The 19,953-nt window shown below is 34.1% G+C and overlaps 1 long non-coding RNA gene and 1 pseudogene across 1 annotated transcript; both read left to right on the top strand.

Moving 5' to 3' along the window:
• Window positions 1–7,429: 7,429 nt before the first annotated feature.
• Window positions 7,430–19,953, top strand: part of LOC107717229 (protein-tyrosine kinase 2-beta-like) — a 28,446-nt pseudogene continuing 15,922 nt past the window's right edge.
• LOC107717249 (uncharacterized) lies at window positions 17,507–17,869 on the top strand. Its single transcript, XR_001637297.1, has 3 exons — window positions 17,507–17,534; window positions 17,646–17,690; window positions 17,778–17,869. It is a non-coding gene; the product is annotated as an uncharacterized LOC107717249 (long non-coding RNA).

The following is a 19,953-nucleotide window of genomic DNA, read 5'->3' as shown; positions in this document are numbered from 1 at the left end:
ATGCTGAAAATTCAGCTTTGATCACAGGAATAAATTACATTTTACAGTATATTACAATAGAAAACAGTTATTTTAAATTCCAATAATATTTCACGATATTGCCTTTTATACTGTATTTTTGATCAAATAAATGCAACCTTGGTGAGCACAAAAGACTTCTTTCAAAATCATTTTAAAAATCTTACCAACCCCAAACTTTTAAGCGTAAATGTGTATTTTATGTTCACTTTAAAATAAATTGTTCACAGTTTATTGCAATTAAATTTTTTTCAAACACTTGTCAAAATCTAGATCGTGTCTTAAGATTAATTTGTTCATTTTTCATACAGAAAGGAATCGGTCTTTAGCAAACTAATAATATCTTATTTTTCCACCCACAGCAGATACAGTAAATTCACACCATGACTCAGTCTGAGGCTTCCTCTCACATCTAGAATATGAAGTTCAGACACCATCTTATCACTTCCTGTCACATGGTCTGCCTAGAACATAGGACGGCAGTTTGATCAGTATCTAAGCTCTTTGAAAGATGCTGCTGTCCTAAAAATCATTTTCATGTATTCAACATTTTCTCATAAATTCATCGCCGGGTGAATTTAATATACCTCAAAGCAAAACTATGACGTTTAAATACCTTAAAAATGTACTTGCAAAAACATTTTCCACCTCTAAAGTATTCCCAATCTGAGGTTTGTTTTCCAAAACAGTATGCAAAAATGCATAGAATAACACATGCATGTACTTTTACTCATGTGCGCTTTAGAAAGGCCAAGTGTTGAGTGTGTTGTTTGAAAAAAGTCTGCAGATACATCATTGGTTCACCTCTCTGAATCAGATTAACACAGCATCTCAGTGTCAGGCTCAAGTGCGCTTTGTGGTTTCGAAAGTTTCCATCTTCACTTTAGTCTGTTTACTGAGTGTGTGAAGCCGTCAGACTCTGACCAGTGAGTGGAACAAGGTGACTGTTAGACCTTTAAAAATAAACTTAAAAGCAATGCGTGTATGTAGTGACAAACAAAGATCTGTACCATCTCGAAAAATGACACTACTGAGGCACAACATCAACTCAACCCTCATCTGTTTTTTTAACGATTAGCTAATCAGCCTTTGAGTTAGTGCCAATTACATTTGCATTTATTCATTTAGCAGAGGCTTTTGTCCAAATGAGGATATTCACTTGCAAATGAAGGTTATTTTATTTTATTTTTAATTTAATAAAATTTTATATTTTCATTTTATTATTTACATTTTTTTCCATTTTATTTATTTATGCTTTCTTCTCCCTTTTTTTTCTTGGTGTAACACATTCAACCTCATTGCATGATAGGGTCCATTATGAAGTTCTTTTGGATTCAGTATCTCATGTTAACTGTGGCACAGTTAGAGTCGGTGCAACAGTTGATTCACTAATATCAACAAGTATAGACCAATTCAGAGTAGACGTCACAGTTACGTCACTTGCAGCTGCGCGCGCATAGTGGTTGCAGAAAAACACTGGGAACAAGTGGAGGTAAATGGGTAAAATCCATGGAATAAAAGAAAAAAATATTTTTGTGCCTTTTGATGTCAAGATCGGAATGCAAATAATTTTTATAGAATACTGTCGTCAAAGACGCCATTTGAAGCTAAATGCAGATGTTTAAATTACTCTACTTTTAAAGCATAATCAAAAATAGTGAGTTTGTCAAATCTGAGGGAAAAAAGCCAGAAGAGCCGAGGGGAACAGAGAGAATGACGAGTTGTTTTTCCTTATTAGAATTGTGAGATATAATCTCGGAATTGCGAGAATAAAGTCAGAATTTTGAAATATATAATCAAATTTACCTTTTATAAATTCTTTTATTCCATGGCTCCATAGATCTCTAGCCGTAAAGGCTATCTCTCCCGGGTTTTCTGCAACCATGATGCGCGCGCATCCTGAATGTTTACAAACCTATAATTGGTCTATAAAATTAGTCTTTAGTTTTGAGTCCAGTTGGAATTTGTTCTCTGTCAAATTGTTGTAGTGGAATGTTGGAATTTATCACGATGAAGAAAATTCTACAGCAGTATCAACTTATTATTACAGTTCAAAAGTGACATTTGTCTTTGCCTTTTTCTAAGCATAAAATTATGGGTGACTCTTCACATTTATCCTGACATCTGCATTATTATTAATAGAATCAAATACTTACAACATTTTTAATTAGACATTTTCATATAAGAATACTTTGCATGAAATTTAAATTGCGTCAATTCCTGTGTGTGCCCAGGCACAAATGAGATGACAAAAATAATACCTGTTTTTATGACATATATGACTGTTATTTGTTCATTTCAACATTAGTTGAGCAACATGTTGAGTTGCATCTCAACGGTTTCATTTATGAGCTGTCTGAACTTTATCCACTCTTGAGGTAAACCCAGCTTACCTAGTGTTCATAACAGTACAGTCGGCTATTAAAAATGCATGTGATGTGTTTTCAGTTACGACCATTTTTAGAAACTGCAGCTTGCATATATGGCTCCACAGAGACTCGTTACCATGTCAGTCTGCGCAGTGGTTGAGTTCTTTAAACCGTATCTGTACATATGCAAATCAAAGCTTACAAAATCAATCCGCAACCCCGCTGAGGTCAATGCATGCAACACCTTATAGTCTGACAGTATGACTTTTTTATTCAATTTGCTGTCTGTATTAAAATTGGTCTTGACATCTTTAGAAGATGCACATGCTGCATGCATTTTTGTGATTGAAAGTGTGATAATGACAAATAGTAATGCTTACCTCTCTCATTTCTTTATGTCCGTAATGTACTTTTTTAGAAAAGGCCGCTCTCTCAAACTGACCCATCAAGATGCACTGAATACCATGTAAGACGCTCTGGATATCATAACAAACATAGACGAGTCAAACTGCACCGCGGATAAAAAACAATAACTCAAAGGCACATCAGAAATAGGAAGTAAGTTCAGTTCATACTGCTGACTAAGGAATTATGCCTGTGTCCTCTTATAGCTACAGCAAGTGTCTAAAGGCCTGAGAGGGTTCAAGGAAGTTCAGGAAATGTCATCTTTCTCTTTAAGTCGAGAGACTTCCGGGGTTTAACCACAAGCTATTTTCTCAACCTGCTATTATTTGTCTCATACATTTGTTAGCTGTAAACTGAAAGAGGATAAAAAGAAGAGTTTTTCAGTGTAAAATCTTGCATAGAAATCTACATTAGTACCGTCAGATGTAATGACAGTCCATAATGACAGTGTTGTTGTACGTGGTATACTGCACTGTGCGTCTTTCAATCTTATCAAATGTAAATGTAAATTATGGTTGCCTTATTCTTGTTTTAGCGTGTATTGTCAGCTTGGCCACAATTCTTCGTTCACACATGTTAAGAAAGGTCACTGTTTCTGTGAATGTGTGCTGTGGTGAGCGCATACTGGCAGAGATTTGCTGCCATCAACAGTTTCGAATGAATGATATGAAGTGAATGTATGATATGAAGTCATAGTCTCCTTTAAAGGAATAGTTCACCCAAAAATGAAGATTTGCTGAAATGAACTCACCCTCAGGCTATCCAAGATGTAGATGAGTTTGTTTCTTCATGGGAACAAATTTAGAGAAATGTAGCATTCTATCACTTGCTCACCAGTGGATCCTCTGCAGTGAATGGGTGCCGTCAGAATGAGAGTCCACACCACTCCACTCAAGTAATCCACACCACTCCAGTCCACTTGTGAAGTGAAAAACTGCATGGTTGTAAGAAAGAAATCCATCATTAAGACGTTTTTAATTTTAACCCTTGCTTCCATCTAAAATATGAGTCCTCTATCCATAATATTTCTTCCTCCAGTGAAATAGTCGTCTTGTCTGAATCAGGAGAGCTCAGTTCTAAACAAATATGTGGGTGAATTTTGATGTGAGTGGACAACGGGGATGAACTGGAGGAAGTGTTATAATGGATTATGGACTCATATTTTGGCCAGAAGCAATGGTTTATACAGTAGTTAAAACATCTTGATGGATTCGTTTCTTACAAGTCACAGCTTTTCACTTCACAATATTAACTGATGGACTGGAGTGGTGTGGATTACTTGTGGATTATTGTGATGTTTGGGCTCTCATTCTGACGGCACCCATTCACTGCAGTATCCGTTTGTGAGCAAGTGATGGAATGCTACATTTTTCCAAATCAGATGAAGAAGCAAACTCTTGAATGGCAGTAAATTGTTAGCAAATTTTCATTGTTGGATCAACTATTCTTTTAATTTAATTTAAAGAATTCTGTGTGCTTTAAATGTGAATAAATCAAGTTTATATTTGTTTTTTCTTACGTTTGTGCTTCCTTGTAGACTGGTTGATGTCCAGAGAACAGAAGACTTGCGGTGCCGTCTTACTAATCTCCATATCAAACCACTAGGTTAAAAATATACAATGCATACAAGTATAAAATCTTTAGATAAATACCCACCACATCCATCTGTAACTGATCGCAAAAGCGATGCCACAGGAATCTTGCACGCACGTTCTTATTTATATATGGTCGAGAGCCATTTGTGTTATAAATAAAAGTGGCATTAATTAAACAGGCACTGACTGTGTTAGCATGCACAGAGTTTTCCAATATTAATCAGAATTAGGTCATAATATGGTTTTGTAAGCAAGCCGTTTGCTATAATGTGTGAATTATGTGCATGCAAACAAGGTCTCTGCTCAATTCACAATTAGCTAAAAGTGTCATTAGTTTTCAGCTATTTTCTGTCTTGTCATGTCCTCCAATGTTTTCAATTAGATTTGAATTAAAAATCGATTTATTGTGCAGCACCAAACTTTTTAAACTTCTTACCTAAGATTCCACAACTAGGCCTCATTGATTAAAACAATTGTCTTCAACTTCAAAATAATGAAACACTTTTTACTTGCAGTGGGGTTTTCATCATCAACATTTTATCTGATCATAAAGTTGCACCTGTTAACTGAAAACTTCTGTTTCCATCTGCAGTTAAATAGACAAACTACTGCAGTTTAGTGCAAATTAGAAGTTTAAATATAGGAAATAGTCAATTAATAATATTAAATTAAAGGAAGGTATAGAATTTGCAGAATTATTGCAGAACACTAATCAGAGTAAATCTTATAAAATTATATTTTTATGAGCTTAAAGGATATTTAAATCAATATACTTTCATAACCTGCTTCCATTTTTGAGCATCATTAAATATAGCGTTTGAGGTTTACAAAAGTTCCTTTAGAAATGAAAAGTACTTACCTTTTTAGAAAGTGAAAGGAGAGATGATGAAGCTCTGAATAAAGTTCATGCTTCATCTTTCAGGTGAAGGATCCAATGATCACATGACTCACACACACGCTGCCATCAGCTCTAAAAACTTTTTTTGTTTCCAAATAGCAGCTCAGTTTCCAAGAGCTAAAATCCATATGCAAAGCTGTAATTCGGTAAAGAGATCTGCAGTGAACGTCAGCAGTGCCCTCTGCTGTAAAACACACTTCCGTATCAACATCCTCTAAACACAGTTTCACTATGACACATTGACACTTTTTCTGATTAAAACCACCAAACTTTAACATAAGAGTTTATTTGTTTGTTTTTACTTTATACAAAAGAAGTGTTGTTGTTATTTCCCTTTTCAGAAAAATAATAATAATAATAATAGAGGAAATCCATATAATAAAATATATTATTATTATTATTATGCTCATTATATTCATTACCTCAATTTGCATATTTCATTTAGTTCTCATACAAAACAAAAAAAATATTATATTATAAAATATAAGGTAACAGAATTTTAAAACCATATTTTTTATTATGATTATTTTGTGTTTTGTGTGAGAACTGTATAAAATATGTACATTGAAGAAATTAATATAATGAACATACTAATAATATTATGTTTTTTTTTTATTGATTTCCTCCTAATACGTAACTCAATCATTCATGAAAAGTTTCAGGATTTCAGTCAAATAAACTTTTTTTTTCTAAAGAGAAGAGAAGTTTATGACACATGTTTAGTGGGGTCAAATTATGAAAACCAACGTTTGAGGACATTCCTGAGGAAAAAAATACCCTCACACATATAGTACAGTGTTGGAAACCAACTTTTGAGGACATTCATGAGGAAAATATACCCTCACAATTATAGTAAAAAGTTGAAGACCAACTTCTGAGGGAAATTCATGACAAAATACCCTCACAATTACAGTAAAATGTTGAAAAACAACTTCTGGGGGACATTTGTGAGGAAAAAATATCCTCACAATTATAGTAAAATGTTGAAAACCAACTTCTGAGGACATTCATGACAAAAAATATCCTCACAATTATTGTAAAATGTTAAAAACCAACTTTTGAGGACATTCGTGAATAAAAATATTCTTACAATTACAGTAAAATGTTGAAAAACAACTTCTGGGGACATTCATGAGGAAAAAAATATCCTCACAATTATAGTAAAATGTTGAAAACCAACTTTTGAGGACATCTGTGAAGAAAAATATTCTTACAATTATAGTAAAATACTGAAAACCAACTTTTGAGGACATTCATGACAAAAATATCCTCACAATTATAGTAAAATGTTGAAAACCAACTTCTGAGGACATTCATGACAAAAAATATCCTCACAATTATTGTAAAATGTTAAAAAACAACTTTTGAGGACATTCGTGAATAAAAATATTCTTACAATTATAGTAAAATGCTGAAAACCAACTTTTGAGGACCTTAGTGAAGAAAAATATTATTACAATTATCGTAAAATGCTGAAAACCAACTTTTGAGGACATTCGTGAAGAAAAATATTCTTACAATTATAGTAAAATGCTGAAAACCAACTTTTGAGGACCTTAGTGAAGAAAAATATTATTACAATTAATGTAAAATGCTGAAAACCAACTTTTGAGGACTTTCGTGAGGAAAAACATATCCTCACAATTATAGTAAAATGTTGAAAACCAACTTTTGAGGACATTCGTGAAGAAAAATATTCTTACAATTATCGTAAAATGCTGAAAACCAACGTTTGAGGACATTCCTGAGGAAAACATACACTCGCACATATAGTACAGTGTTGGAAACCAACTTTTGAGGACATTCATGAGGAAAAAAATATCCTCACAATTATAGTAAAATGTTGAAAAACAACTTTTGAGGACATTCATGACAAAAATATCCTCACAATTATAGTAAAATGTTGAAGACCAACTTTTGAGGACATTCATAATGAAAAATATCATCACAAATATAGTAAAATGTTGAAAACCAACTTCTGAGGACATTCATGACAAAATATCCTCACAATTATAGCAAAATGGTGAAAACCAACTTCTGAGGACAAAATATCCTTAAAAATATAGTAAAATGTCAAAAACCAACTTTTGAGGAAATTCATTAGGAAAAATATCCTCAAAAATATAGTAGAAAACCAACTTTCAAGGACATTCATAAGCAAGGAGGAGGACCTCACAAATAGTGTTTGTAATGTAGTTTCTGTGATCTGTGCTGTGTGTTTTTGCAACAGCAGCAGCAGCTCTGATGAAGTGGTGTGAAGTTTGAGGAAGTCAGTGACATGCGTGGGGTGTGTCCAAAACACTCAGGTCAGGACTTCAGCTCACACTCCGTCAGTTTGGATTCGTATGAATTAAACAAACACCGGATGACAGAGAGTGAAAGCGAGAGAAATCTGCACTGAACATCAGCTCATGCTCAGGTCTGTGACACATTTACATTTTCATATTTCAATTAGAGATTCTGACCGTTTCAAACCTTGAAGTCACAGTGTGTAGCATTAAAAAGGAAGTTCAGTGGATGCTGATGTGGTGCAAATATCATTAGATGTTTCCATTTTTCATTTGACTTTGTTTTAATGGTGGTGTGGGCAGAAAGAGTCAGAAATATGAGGCATTGTCTGATATCAGGTGATGTGCGTTTGTATGGATGTTGTGGGATGATTGTTGTTATCAATCATGATTCATGAATATTGAGCTGATGCCGTAAAAACATGGCCACAATATTTTGCTGTTTGATTTAAACGAAATTTTTAGTAGTTTAATAGTAAAGCAATGCTCATGATTAAAACGCAATGCATTTCCTTTAAAAAGAAACTTCAACATCACTTATTTCCTCTTCAAAACAATTTTTTTTATCATGGCAAAGTGTGAATGTTTAACACCTTCAGAATTTCCAACACATACTGTAACATCTCTGAAGCTGATACCACATGACAGGAAACCAAAGTTGTGGTAGATGGTTTTGATGCATTTAAGAGACATATAGTAGTTGATAGTCAATGTATAGTAGTCAACATTTTCTAGTAGAATTCTCTTAGCGAAGCTTAACCAAGCTTCATTTCACTTCCTATTTTCTTTTAGATACTGAAAAAGGCCTTTGCTTGTGTTTGACAACATTTCTGTGAATTTTGTCATTATTTTAGCCTGTCATGTTGTCTGTCCTGTGACTCAGAGATCATACGGTAACACAGGAGTAAACTGGTTCACACATCAGACATGGAGCACATCCAGGTAGGATGTTGCATTAGTCTCTCGTGTGCTGACGTGTGTTTGGTCATGAACGGCATGTGCTTTTACTACTGCTGTCTGTAATATGAGAATTTATGTATGAAATGTGACAGAATGCTATTTTAGAATTGATAAAAGCACTGAAAGTTTTGAATAAAATTACATTTAAGCTGTTCTTAAGACAGTTATGCTTACAGTCATAAATAATATATAATATACATATATATATATATATATATGAAAATATATATAATATACATACATTTATATAATTAAATCATTTTTAAGTGATCAACAGACTCTAATACTACTACTAATAATAATTGAATGCAGGTTGTTGTTGTTATTGTTATTACTAATTTATTTACTTAACTTTTATTTGTTTTAAGCTGTTTTAAGACAAGCTTACTTTCAGACAGTGCTAGGATTTATATAATTCTTATAATAATTATTAATAATAATAATAATAATAATGATAATTTATTATTTTATTTTTTCATACATTTTTTGTTTTAACATCTTCAACAAAACTACATTTAAGCTGTTTTTAAGACAGTTAAGCGTAGTGTCAGATAGTTCTATATAATTATAATTCTTTAATTCTAATTTTAATGCCAAGCACAGTCTAATAATAATAATTAATCCCACATTATTATTATAATATATTTTTTTAATTTTATGTTAGAGTCTGCTGAGCATTAAAATTACTTTTAGTTTTACTTCATAACATTTCTTTGTTTTAAAAAATATTCAAACTATTTTTTTGAATATTTCCAAGTGTAAATGTAAAAACAAAAACAAACAAATTCCCGGATTCTGTTCTCTGACTTTGATTACCATATATCAGGAAAGGATTCATCCCTAGAATTCACAATTTTCATGTTCTCATAGTTTATTATTGAGTCATTCATTGATTTCCTTTGGCTGAGTAACGTTCCTGCCTGAACTTGAATGTATTATTTTTCCTCCATCTCACCTCACAGCTAATAGTCAGTTGAGGAGATCCATCGCATGACAGCCTATGTAGAGATGTCAGGTGACACCAGTACGTTATCATGGAAACCGCCTCCTCCCGGTCCACTGCAGATGCCCGCCGGTGCCATCGAGAATAAATGGACAGGGCCGGTGAAAATCCTCAAAGTGTGCTTCATCAGCAACAGCTCCAACCTGGGCAAGAACTTCAAACTGGTCAAATGTGAAAGTTCCTGGAATATCAGGGTGAGAAGATGAACGTGCATTGTTACACGTTAATCATGACTGCAATATGAAGCACGTTATCAACACAACTTGCTGTTGTTATAATGAAGGATCACTTTGAGTTAAGATTTTTTGTATCGTTTTCATGATGAATGTTAAATAAAATCCAAATGTCATAATGGAGAAAATTATTTTCTTTCATTAGTAAGACATTCCTTTCATGACAATGATAATTAAATTAAAGTAATGCAAAAAAGCTCTAAACATATAGTCTTAAATATGAAATAAATCCACAAATGTATAAATGTTTGATTTAAATGATGATTTCATTTTGCAGAGAATTATTCAGTCCATCCTGGACAGTGGACGACTCGGTCCCAACATCAAGTTCTCTGAATGCTACGGTCTGCTGCTCAAACACCTCAAATCAGACGAGGTTCACTGGCTGCACCCGAACCTCACCGTAGCAGAGGTGGAGCAGAAATATGAACAGCAGCACGTCGAGGCGGAGTGGAGGTGTGTGTGTGTGTGTGTGTGTGTGTCCCACATGGCAGAAATATTTTTAAAAAACGTATTGCTAATTTTAAACTATATTTGCAATAATATATTTTCATTATGCTCATATTTCATCTTAAGTTTTGGCCATTTTTAGTATATTTTCAGTCTAAATATATTAACACAACCGTTCAAAAGTTTGGAATCGGCAAAGAAGTCTCTTCTGCTCACTAAGGTTCAATTTATGGAATCAAAAATACAGTAAAAACAGTCAAATTGCGAAATGTTATTGCAATTTAAAAGAACTGTTTTCTATTTGAAAATATTCTAAAATCTAATTTATTCCTGTGATCAGAGCTGAATTTTCAGTATCATTACTCCAGTCTTCAGTGTCACATGATCCTTCAGAAATCATTCTAATATGCTGATTTGCTGCTCAAGAAACATTATTATCAGTGTTAAAAACAGTTGTGCTTCTTAATATGGATGAGGAAACTGCATCCTAAGTCAGTGATAGTGTATTTTGTCTATAATATATATTTTTTAAATGCATTTTGCATTATCCCAAATTCATTTTAATTCTTGCCACTTCAAGTACATTTTGTAATATACTTTGGCATTTGAAGGTAAAAATAAAATTGATATTCAAAGTGATAATTTACCCCCAAATTTAAATTCTGTCATCATTTACTTACCCTGAAGTTTTTCCAATCCTGTATGAGTTTCTTTATTCTGTTGAGATCAAAAGAAGATATTTTGAACAATGTTGGTAACTACAAAGTCGACGGTAGCCATTGAAAAACTACAGCTACCGTTAACTGTTCGGTTTCGTTTTGAAGATATCACATTTGAACTATATTTGGCCCAGAATAAATATTTTGCCCTATAGTTCATGGAGTTCTTCTTACAGTGCTGGAAATCAATTTTGTATAGGTTCCTAATCCTGTTTTTGTTCTGCCGTCATGATCAGATATGACTTGAGGATCCGTTACATTCCTCCTGATTTCCTGGAGAAGTTAAAGGATGACAAAACTACAATGCTCTACTTCTACCAGCAGGTCAGTTCCTGTCACATAGGGAGTGTTTCTTCACATTTACCACTCCATATCCTGAAACGGCACACAGAAAAGTGAAGGAAACATGAGTCACGCCATTTGCACTGAGGCGTTGTGGATGTTTGATGTAACGCTGAAGTGTTAATGGTGGTTTGCACATCTAAAAGGCGAATGAAGGTGTGTTATTACTGTCGTTACGCAGGTTCGCAGTGACTATATGCAGCACAGCGCGAGGAGAGTTAGTGACGGGATGGCGCTGCAGTTGGGCTGTCTGGAGATTAGGTATATTTATACAGATGAACTGATAATAATAATAACATTTGTTTGTATAGCAAGAAGCTTGCATAGCTTACAAGAAATGCAGCTCAAATTGCTTTATAATAAAAAAAAGCATTACAGTAAGCACCAAGTACTTCACATGAAGTAAAAATGACATTATTCACCCAAAAATGAAAATGTACTGAAAATGTACTTAAGGCCGTCCAAGATGTAGATGAGTTTGTTTCTTCATCAGAACAGATTTGTGGAGAAATGTAGCATTACATCACTTGCTCACCAATGGATCCTCTGCAGTGAATGGGTGCCGTCGGGTCCAAACAGCTGATAAAAACATCACAATAATCCACAAGTTAAAAATGTCTTCATTGATTTTTTTTCTTACAAACACACAGCTTTTGGCTTCACAAGATGTTAATTGATGGACTAGAGTTGTGTGGATTACTTGTTGATTATTGTGATGTTTTTATCAGCTGTTTGGACTCTCTTTCTGACGGCACCCATTCTCTGCAAGAGGATCCACTGGTGAGCAAGTGATGCAATGCAAAATTTCTCCAAATCTGTCGGTAAATCAAACTCATCTACATCTTAGATTTCTTTAAGAGGAAATCTAATTTATAATGATAGTAAAAGAAGATAAAATAGGTGGTACACATTAAATTCATGACAAAAAATGTAAATTCAAACCAAGTAATAATAAAGGTCAACATAATATGTATGTACACAATACACAGAATGCTTCAAAAATTATTTTCAAATTACATGCTTTTCATTTTTCCTGTTCTGACAGGAGGTTTTATAAAGACATGAATGCCAGCGGCCTGGAGAAAAAATCAAACTTCGATCTGCTGGAGTAAGTACTTTGTATCGTGCTTTAGATAGATTTACTCAAGAATATACACAATGCATTGATGGCATTTCTGCTCCTTTCAGGAAAGATGTTGGTCTGGATTTGTTCTTTCCTCAAGAATTAATCGACAGTATGAAGGTGAAAACATTTTCTTGACCTCTTTGAGAATAAAGCAGCATAGCAATCCAATACACATTAACAGCTTTTGTAATTTATGATTAATAATGATGAAATATTGTTCATATATGTCTGGTGTGAAACAGCCGAAGCAGCTGCGGAAACTGATCCAGCAAACATTCCAGCAGTTTGCGCTGCTGAAGGAAGAGCAGTGCATCATCAAGTTCTTTGAGACATTATCTGTCTTTTCCAGTTTTGATGAAGAGGTTTTTTCTTGTGAGCTGGTGGTAAGATCCCATCATGGTGTTTTTAAGTTACAGCCATGTTAAAGCAATAGTTGACCCAAAAATGAAAAGTTGCTGAAAATTTACCTTCAGACCATCAAAGATGTAGATGAGTTTGCTTCTTCAGATTTTAAGGAAATTAAGGATCACTTGCTCAGCAATGGATGCTCTGCAGTGAATGGGTGCCGTCAGAATGAGAGTCCAAACAGCTGATAAAAACATCACAATAGTCCACAAGTAATCCACTCCAGTCCATCAGTTATCATCTGGTGAAATGCAAAGCTGCATGTTTGCAAGAAACAAATCCATAATAGCTTTTTCAGGATCAGGAGAGAAATCTGCACAGATCAAGCACCATTTACAAGTCAAAACAGTCCAAAACAGTTTATATGTGGGTGGATTTTGATGTGAGAGACAACAGTGAATGGACTTTTTCCACTGCAGGAAGCATTGTTATGGATTATGGACAGATATTTTGGCTGGAAGAGATGATTTAAAGTAAGAATGCCTTAAGTATGTTTGCGCCAATGGCCTTGTGGACAGCGCGCCGACATATAGCACAGGCGTCCCGTGTTCGAATCCTGGCTCGAGGACCTTTCCCGATCCTGCCCCCCTCTCTCTGCCACTTCGCTTCCTGTCAGCTCTATACTGTCCTATAATAATAAAAAAAAAAACTTAATTTCTTAAACATGCAGGTTTTTGCTTTATAAGATGTTAACTGATGGACTGAGGGCGTGTGGATTATTGTGATGTTTTTAGCTGTTTTTGACGGCACCCATTCACATATTTTCAGCAAATTTGTAATTTTGGGTGAACTATTCCTTCAGTGATGTGTGTCGTTTAATCTCTGAAGTAGTGTGAGAACTAGTTGTGGTTGGACAGATAAATTCAGTGGCCCCAAAATGTCTTTAGACACTGTGGGCATGTATACAATCGTGTGAAAGTCACTGCATTAGATAAGAGTTTTAAAGCAACTGTCATTAGCAATTAAATCCGGCACAAACTTTTCCAGTGACTATGAAGTCCAAGTTCAGTACTTTTCATCTTCATTTTCAGTACTATATCTGTTTATTTTCCATCATACTGTATAAAACCCAACAAACATCTTTTATAAAGTGTTTTACTTGAAATTCCTTCCTGTGTTATCTTTCTGCAGCACAGATAGCATGTTGCTCTGCTATTTTGTTATCTAATGCGTGACATTGATATGAATGTGTGTACTACAGATGTTCATCAAGCAGCAGTTGTTGTGTAAAAGCTGCAGTTGTTGCTCAGTGTAACAGTATATTCTTCTGTAGCAAGGATGGAGCATCTCTGTGGATCTGGTCATCGGGCCCAAAGGTATTCGGCAGCGTACAGACAAAAGCTCTGTGGTAAGAAGATCCCCTCACATACGTCCATCCCACCGCTTGACCTATTCTCTAAAACGCAGCACTCAATAACCACTTCTATTTTGTCAGTTAACCACAATGGAAAAATTTTGCATCTGCCAATAGTCGTTGGTGAGAAATCAATAGTGTTATTTTAGTATCATTGGGATACTAATACTATTGAGATACATTATAGTTTTTATTAATATTTAGAATTAGTATCTATTCTTATCTATTCTGTTTTCATTTAAATTTAATTGTTAGTATTTTTTATTTTTAGTGTTTTTAATATGTCTATATAGTGTTTATTCATTTTTATTCCAGTTTTAGTGTTGGTTATTTTAGAACATTAAGCGACAGTAAACTAAGAATGTTGGAGTGTTTTACATGAAAATACATTTTCTTCAAGAAAATATCTTTCCACATCAACATTTCACATTTAATGTGTTATTGGCTGTTTCTTTGTAATTAATTGTGAAATTTACTAGCTATTTCTGAGTAAAAAACTTTTTCAACAACTATATTTGTTCAGTGTAGCTGAAACCAGTTATATTTGTATGTGTGTGTGTGTGCATATATATATATATATACTTAAATATAATAACCCTGTTATGTGCTCATGTATATTAACATGTTTTTTTTTTTTATATGTCTTCATTAGCCGGTCTGTCTAGCCACATTTGCACAAATTCGAAGTATTAAATGCACACCTCAGAATGACGGAAAGACGCTGCTACATATAGATATAGAAGGAGCTAAACAGGTAAATGGATCCACACGTCTTCTTGAAATTAATGCTTGATTACTATATAACATCAGTTAACCTTTTCTCATGAAGATTATAATGATGCATGTTAAAAGATTGGATCTTTCTGTTGTCATTTTCAGCCTTTGTCCATCAGCATAGCCTCTCTGGCCATCGCAGAGAACCTGATGTATTTAATTGATGGTTACTGTTGTTTGGAGCACGGAAATGAGACAACTTTAATAGTACACAAAGGTGTGTGGGTTTTATTATTTTGTATTACTAGGTCATGAAACTAACATAATCATGTATCTTAAATTGAGATCCACTAATCCAATTAATTATCCACTAATGAAACCAGTTCAAGTACTTCCTCTGCCTAAATGGTTTTTGACTTGCCTAATCAGTGCTTGACCATTACTAGTGTAGAAACCCAGTGTGCACTGTGATTGCCACCATACTAATAACAAACTACTGCTTATGTTTACCAGACAGAGAATCTAGGATCTCTCTCCCTCTTTTACCCAGCAGGTGAGCACTGATGTTTATATATATATGTATATATATACAATTTAAAATTCCAATTTTTGAATTTAATGTGTTAAGGTGTAATTTATTCCTGTGATCAAAGCTGAATTTTCAACAGAGCAAGTGATGCAATGCTACATTTCTCCAAATCTGATGAAGACACAAACTCTACATCTTGGATGGCCCGAGGGTGAGTACATTATTAGCTAATTATCATTTTTAGATGAACTATTCCTTCAACAATCACTCTTGCCTATGTCACAATAAGGGGTAAATCCGACTCATATTAGTACATTATGCAATATTGTTAATCAGACTTTATTATCATCCTGGTTTCTCTGTTTTTCTTCAGCTAGGAAATTACCTGTTGGAGAACAAGCACAAATTAACCACTGTCACACTGATCCTGTACAGTCTTCAGATCAGTAAAGCTCTTGCTTACCTAGAGGGCATTAACATGGTGCACAGGTACATCAATTCACCTTGTGACCAACAGTTTATGCAATTACTGTGAATAATCATTACCTGTTTGGTTTGAAATTTTAAGGATTTGGTCTGGTTTGGTTATATCTTTAAAAGTATGAAGAAGCAGACAGGCTGCTTATAAACATCTCTTCCTCTTGACTCTTCGCTTACTTTAACTTCGTCTCAGGTTCAGAAGAGTGCCAGACACTCTTATGGGTAAAAGTTTAGCTGAAGCAGAAGGTAAAAAATCAAGGTCATAGGTAGAGAACATTATATGGGGCATCCGCACAACCGCTCATATTGCATTGTACGTCTAGTGTTTCTTCATGGGGAATCTTGTTCCTGTAGAGAAACGTATGCTGTAAATTATAATCTGAATTATAAAGCATTTGACTCTAATTTTATTTGTTCACTAACAATGTGCAATAATGGACGTACATGATGACTGAAGAAATCTGTTGTCTTTCTGCAACGTCATGAGCATTTCCACTTCATCTTAGATTGTATGTTGTTTAATAGCATTTTAAATATTTTTGGATTAAAGTGGCTCATGCCTTTGTTTTGCAAATTTCGTAGCTAAACTTTTAGGCATACTAAATGCATGTAATTTTTTTCACACTTGAAATGACACACACCATTAAATGTTCTGTTAATGAATGATATTTACCTTGAGGTTTTATCTTTTTTTTTGAAAGTCGTCTCTTGTGCTCAGCAAGACTGCATTTTATATGATAAAAAAATACAGTAAAAACTAAAAATTGTTAAATGTTATTACATTTCAAAATAAATGTTTTCTATGTGAATATATTGTAAAATATAATTTATTCCTGTGATCAAAGCTGAATTTTCAACATCATTACTCCAGTCTTCAGTGTCACATGATCCTTCAGAAATCATTCTAATATGCTGATTTAATGAAAAAAATAAAAAGTATTCTGTACTTACGTAATTTTAATATGTTAAAATTATATATAAAAGTTATAATTTTTGTATTTTATTTTTTTATATAATTGTATATATCATTTTTAATAAATATAATATATGATTATAACTTATACACACACATATATACATATATGATAATTAAGACGGTTCTGTCTTATTGACCCTGTCTGATCTTATATTGCAAAACAGTATGGAAAACACCAGATCTGACAGGGAAAGCAAAAGTATGTAAAGCAAAATATATATTGCAAAAATACTGCCTATAATATGCAAATTTTTTATAAAAGATAGGTTAATCAATATAATGTTATTCCACTGGGTTTTTCCCCCCACAGATTCAGATATTTATGCAGAGATACCAGAAGATACACCAGTTCCAAGTAAGAGCCAAATAATATTTTAAGAGACAGATTAATTGTCGTTTATCAATTTATTTGACATTTTGATCTCAAACACTTGTTTTCCAGCATGTAAATTCAGCATCTTACGAAACGACGTTGTCCTCGGCCGGATTCTGGGTGAAGGTTTCTTTGGTGAGGTGCATGATGGGATCTATAAAAGCAAGGTTAGTGCATCAGTCACACACCTACAGACCCAAATATTCAGCGAAACAGATCACAAGGATTTAGTAGAAATCACTAGAAACTTATTCAAGCTCAGCTTTCAAAACACCAGATCTGACAGGGAAAGCAAAAGTATGTAAAGCAAAATATATATTGCAAAAATACTGCCTATAATATGCACATTTTTTATAAAAGATAGGTTAATCAATATAATGTTATTCCACTGGGTTTTTTCCCCCACAGATTCAGATATTTATGCAGAGATACCAGAAGATACACCAGTTCCAAGTAAGAGCCAAATAATATTTTAAGAGACAGATTAATTGTCGTTTATCAATTTATTTGACATTTTGATCTCAAACACTTGTTTTCCAGCATGTAAATTCAGCATCTTACGAAACGACGTTGTCCTCGGCCGGATTCTGGGTGAAGGTTTCTTTGGTGAGGTGCATGATGGGATCTATAAAAGCAAGGTTAGTGCATCAGTCACACACCTACAGACCCAAATATTCAGCGAAACAGATCACAAGGATTTAGTAGAAATCACTAGAAACTTATTCAAGCTCAGCTTTCAGGACAGAAACCTCATGAATCTTGTGTCTTCCTCCAGACAAAATGTTATTACATTTCAAAATAAATGTTTTCTATGTGAATATATTGTAAAATATAATTTATTCCTGTGATGCAAATCTGAATTTTCAGCAGCATTACTCCAGGCTTCAGTGTCACATGATCCTTCAGAAATCATTCTAATATGCTGATTTGCTGCTTGAGAAATATTTCTTATTGTCAATGCTGAAAACAGTTGTGCTGCCAAAAAAATTTTTTTCAGGATTTCTTTGATAGAAAGTTAGGACATCATTTATTTGAAAAAGAAATCTTTTATCACATTATAAACATCTTTGCTGAATAAAATTATTAATTTAATAAAATAAATAATCTTATTGACCCCAAAATATACACACACATGCTGTATATTAAATTTAGGACACACAATTATAAATTGCCCTCCTACAACAGTTAAACTGCATTTGCTTGTTGGTGTCCTCACATCTCCTTTTTGATAATCATCTGTATCTCATGCCTGTGGTTGTACAGAATCTATTTTAGTGGTGCATAATCAAGTTACTCAATTCAATGTTTTTCCATCAGGGACATTGCTGTGAGAAACGTGCTGGTTGCCAAACCAGACTGTGTGAAGCTAGGAGACTTCGGCTTGTCCCGATACATAGAAGAGGAGGAGTATTACAAAGGCAAGACTAAGGCTGACTAGTCTGTTTAACCTTATCATGCAGTTTGAGTCTAATATTTCACTCGCATTTCTTATGCCTGATGCTGTCAAATGACACTGTTTGTTTTCTCTCTGAAGCCTCCGTGAGTCGATTACCTATTAAATGGATGGCGCCGGAGTCCATCAACTTCAGACGCTTTACCTCGGCGAGTGATGTCTGGATGTTTGGTTAGTGACTTTGAAGCATGACGTGAGATTAATGCGTTTAAACATGCATGACGTGCTATGTCACTATGCTGTCTTTTCAAAGCTGAATCACTGTTTTGACCACATTAGGCAACAGATCAATTCAATCGTGAGGATTTTTCAAGCCGTCATCATGATGGGAATTCCTATCTCCTGTTGTCTGTCTTGTTGATTCAGTGCCGATTCCTGTGAAAACACCAGATCTGACAGGGAAAGCAAAAGTATGTAAAGCAAAATATATATTGCATATATTTAATATAACCATTTTATAAAAGATAGATTATTCGATATATAATGTTTTTTTTCATTATATGAATTTTTCACAGGTTCAGATATTTATGCAGAGATACCAGAAGATACACCAGTTCCAAGTAAGAGCCAAATAATATTTTAAGAGACAGATTAATTGTCGTTTATCAATTTATTTGACATTTTGATCTCAAACACTTGTTTTCCAGCATGTAAATTCAGCATCTTACGAAACGACGTTGTCCTCGGCCGGATTCTGGGTGAAGGTTTCTTTGGTGAGGTGCATGATGGGATCTATAAAAGCAAGGTTAGTGCATCAGTCACACACCTACAGACCCAAATATTCAGCGAAACAGATCACAAGGATTTAGTAGAAATCACTAGAAACTTATTCAAGCTCAGCTTTCAGGACAGAAACCTCATGAATCTTGTGTCTTCCTCCAGACAGGAGAGCGAGTGAATGTGGCTGTAAAGACATGCAAGGACTGCTCAGCTGATGTGAAGGAGAAGTTCATGAGTGAAGCTTGTAAGATGATTCATCTTCCACCTGTAGAATCCAATACATGCCTGAATAGAATGATCAAAATCGTTGTTTTCATGCAGTGATCATGAAGAAACTGGACCATCTGCACATTGTGAGACTTGTAGGAATTATCGAGGAAGATCCCGTGTGGATTGTCATGGAGCTTTACCAGTATGGAGAGGTGAGATTCATTCATTTGAATGATTTCAAGCTTGTCTAGGGTTGTTCATATCCAAGAAAATTGGTAGCAAGGAAAATCAGACAAAACTACTGAAGAATTAAGAATAGTTTTTTTTTTTTTT

The sequence above is a fragment of the Sinocyclocheilus rhinocerous genome, unplaced genomic scaffold, assembly GCF_001515625.1.
Source record: "Sinocyclocheilus rhinocerous isolate Xijiao unplaced genomic scaffold, SAMN03320098_v1.1 scaffold1144, whole genome shotgun sequence".
Lineage (NCBI taxonomy): Eukaryota > Metazoa > Chordata > Actinopteri > Cypriniformes > Cyprinidae > Sinocyclocheilus > Sinocyclocheilus rhinocerous.
Note: the sequence above shows the minus strand (reverse complement) of the source record. Positions and strands in the feature narration are given on the sequence as shown.